Here is a 2,500-nt window from a genome sequence, read left to right on the forward strand (position 1 = left end):
TAGATTCTCGCAAAAGATTGTTCATTTACTGGAATTCATTTAAAATGCATGAATACAAGCCCGGCTAGCTAGGTCGGTTTAGCCAGAGACTCTTAATCTCGGGGTCGAGGGTTCGAGCCAAACGTTGGGCGCTACGTGACAATTTTGAACTTTGCCAGTACACTTATACTCTAGATTCTCGAAAAAGAGAGTCCATTTACTAAAATTCATTTAAATACATGGAAACAAGCCCGGCTAGCTCAGTCGGTAGAGCACGAGACTCTTAATCTCGGGGTCATTTGTTCGAGCTCCACGTTGGGCGCTAATCAACAATTTTGAACTTTGCCAATACACTAAAACTCTAGATTCTCACAAAAGATTGTTCATTTACTGGAATTCATTTAAAGTGCATGGATACAAGCCTGGCTAGTTCAGTCGGTAGAGCACGAGACTCTTAATCTCGGGGTCGTGGGTTCGAGCCCCACGTTGGGCGCTAGTCACAAATTTTGAACTTAGCCAATACACTAAAACTCTAGATTCTCGCAAAAGATTGTTCATTTACTGGAATTCATTTAAAGTGCATCGATACAAGCCCGGCTAGCTCAGTCGGTAGAGCACGAGACTCTTAATCTCGGGGTCGTGGGTTCGAGCTCCACGTTGGGGGCTAATCAACAATTTTGAAGTTTGCCAATACACTAAAACTCTAGATTCTCGCAAAAGATTGTTCATTTACTGGAATTCATTTAAAGTGCATGGATACAAGCCTGGCTAGTTCAGTCGGTAGAGCACGAGACTCTTAATCTCGGGGTCGTGGGTTCGAGCCCCACGTTGGGCGCTAGTCACAAATTTTGAACTTTGCCAATACACTAAAACTCTAGATTCTCGCAAAAGATTGTTCATTTACTGGAATTCATTTAAAGTGCATGGATACAAGCCCGGCTAGCTCAGTCGGTAGAGCACGAGACTCTTAATCTCGGGGTCGTGGGTTCGAGCCCCACGTTGGGCGCTAATCAACAATTTTGAACTTTGCCAATACACTAAAACTCTAGATTCTCGCAAAAGATTGTTCATTTACTGGAATTCATTTAAAATGCATGAATACAAGCCCGGCTAGCTAGGTCGGTAGAGCCAGAGACTCTTAATCTCGGGGTCGAGGGTTCGAGCCATACGTTGGGCGCTACGTGACAATTTTGAACTTTGCCAGTACACTTATACTCTAGATTCTCGAAAAAGAGAGTCCATTTACTAAAATTCATTTAAATACATGGAAACAAGCCCGGCTAGCTCAGTCGGTAGAGCACGAGACTCTTAATCTCGGGGTCGTTTGTTCGAGCTCCACGTTGGGCGCTAATCAACAATTTTGAACTTTGCCAATACACTAAAACTCTAGATTCTCGCAAAAGATTGTTCATTTACTGGAATTCATTTAAATTGCATGGATACAAGCCTGGCTAGTTCAGTCGGTAGAGCACGAGACTCTTAATCTCGGGGTCGTGGGTTCGAGCCCCACGTTGGGCGCTAGTCACAAAATTTGAACTTTGCCAATACACTAAAACTCTAGATTCTCGCAAAAGATTGTTCATTTACTGGAATTCATTTAAATTGCATGGATACAAGCCTGGCTAGTTCAGTCGGTAGAGCACGAGACTCTTAATCTCGGGGTCGTTTGTTCGAGCTCCACGTTGGGCGCTAATCAACAATTTTTAACTTTGCCAATACACTAAAACTCTAGATTCTCGCAAAAGATTGTTCATTTACTGGAATTCATTTAAATTGCATGGATACAAGCCTGGCTAGTTCAGTCGGTAGAGCACGAGACTCTTAATCTCGGGGTCGTGGGTTCGAGCCCCACGTTGGGCGCTAGTCACAAATTTTGAACTTTGCCAATAAACTAAAACTCTAGATTCTCGCAAAAGATTGTTCATTTACTGGAATTCATTTAAAGTGCATCGATACAAGCCCGGCTAGCTCAGTCGGTAGAGCACGAGACTCTTAATCTCGGGGTCGTGGGTTCGAGCTCCACGTTGGGGGCTAATCAACAATTTTGAACTTTGCCAATACACTAAAACTCTAGATTCTCGCAAAAGATTGTTCATTTAATGGAATTCATTTAAAATGCACGAAAACAAGCCCGGCTAGTTCAGTCGGTAGAGCACGAGACTCTTAATCTCGGGGTCGTGGGTTCGAGCCCCACGTTGGGCGCTAGTAACAAATTTTGAACTTTGCCAATACACTAAAACTCTAGATTCTCGCAAAAGATTGTTCATTTACTGGAATTCATTTAAAGTGCATCGATACAAGCCCGGCTAGCTCAGTCGGTAGAGCACGAGACTCTTAATCTCGGGGTCGTGGGTTCGAGCTCCACGTTGGGCGCTACGTGACAATGTTGAACTTTGCCAGTACACTTATACTCTAGATTCTCGAAAAAGAGAGTCCATTTACTAAAATTCGTTTAAATGCATGGATACAAACCCGGCTAGCTCAGTCGGTAGAGCACGAGACTCTTAATCTTGGGGTCGTG

The 2,500-nt window shown here is 43.6% G+C and overlaps 11 non-coding genes across 11 annotated transcripts in view; all 11 read left to right on the plus strand.

The window, feature by feature from the left end:
* The first annotated feature begins 399 nt into the window (after positions 1–399).
* Positions 400–472, plus strand: TRNAK-CUU (transfer RNA lysine (anticodon CUU)). Its single transcript has one exon. It is a non-coding gene; the product is annotated as a tRNA-Lys (tRNA).
* Positions 473–570: 98 nt separating this feature from the next.
* On the plus strand, positions 571–645 carry TRNAK-CUU (transfer RNA lysine (anticodon CUU)). The gene has a single exon. It is a non-coding gene; the product is annotated as a tRNA-Lys (tRNA).
* Positions 646–741: 96 nt separating this feature from the next.
* TRNAK-CUU (transfer RNA lysine (anticodon CUU)) lies at positions 742–814 on the plus strand. Its single transcript has one exon. It is a non-coding gene; the product is annotated as a tRNA-Lys (tRNA).
* Positions 815–912: 98 nt separating this feature from the next.
* Positions 913–985, plus strand: TRNAK-CUU (transfer RNA lysine (anticodon CUU)). The gene has a single exon. It is a non-coding gene; the product is annotated as a tRNA-Lys (tRNA).
* Positions 986–1,253: 268 nt separating this feature from the next.
* TRNAK-CUU (transfer RNA lysine (anticodon CUU)) lies at positions 1,254–1,326 on the plus strand. The gene has a single exon. It is a non-coding gene; the product is annotated as a tRNA-Lys (tRNA).
* Positions 1,327–1,424: 98 nt separating this feature from the next.
* TRNAK-CUU (transfer RNA lysine (anticodon CUU)) lies at positions 1,425–1,497 on the plus strand. The gene has a single exon. It is a non-coding gene; the product is annotated as a tRNA-Lys (tRNA).
* Positions 1,498–1,766: 269 nt separating this feature from the next.
* TRNAK-CUU (transfer RNA lysine (anticodon CUU)) lies at positions 1,767–1,839 on the plus strand. Its single transcript has one exon. It is a non-coding gene; the product is annotated as a tRNA-Lys (tRNA).
* A 98-nt stretch (positions 1,840–1,937) lies between these two features.
* TRNAK-CUU (transfer RNA lysine (anticodon CUU)) lies at positions 1,938–2,012 on the plus strand. The gene has a single exon. It is a non-coding gene; the product is annotated as a tRNA-Lys (tRNA).
* Positions 2,013–2,108: 96 nt separating this feature from the next.
* Positions 2,109–2,181, plus strand: TRNAK-CUU (transfer RNA lysine (anticodon CUU)). The gene has a single exon. It is a non-coding gene; the product is annotated as a tRNA-Lys (tRNA).
* A 98-nt stretch (positions 2,182–2,279) lies between these two features.
* TRNAK-CUU (transfer RNA lysine (anticodon CUU)) lies at positions 2,280–2,352 on the plus strand. The gene has a single exon. It is a non-coding gene; the product is annotated as a tRNA-Lys (tRNA).
* Positions 2,353–2,449: 97 nt separating this feature from the next.
* Positions 2,450–2,500, plus strand: part of TRNAK-CUU (transfer RNA lysine (anticodon CUU)) — a 73-nt gene continuing 22 nt past the window's right edge. The window contains exon 1 of the tRNA in view: positions 2,450–2,500. This exon is cut by the window's right edge and continues 22 nt beyond it. This is a non-coding gene — a tRNA (tRNA-Lys).

Source organism: Phalangium opilio, unplaced genomic scaffold (genome assembly GCF_054372755.1).
Source record: "Phalangium opilio isolate 3A_F unplaced genomic scaffold, DU_Popi_V2 ptg000390l_1, whole genome shotgun sequence".
Classification (NCBI taxonomy): domain Eukaryota; kingdom Metazoa; phylum Arthropoda; class Arachnida; order Opiliones; family Phalangiidae; genus Phalangium; species Phalangium opilio.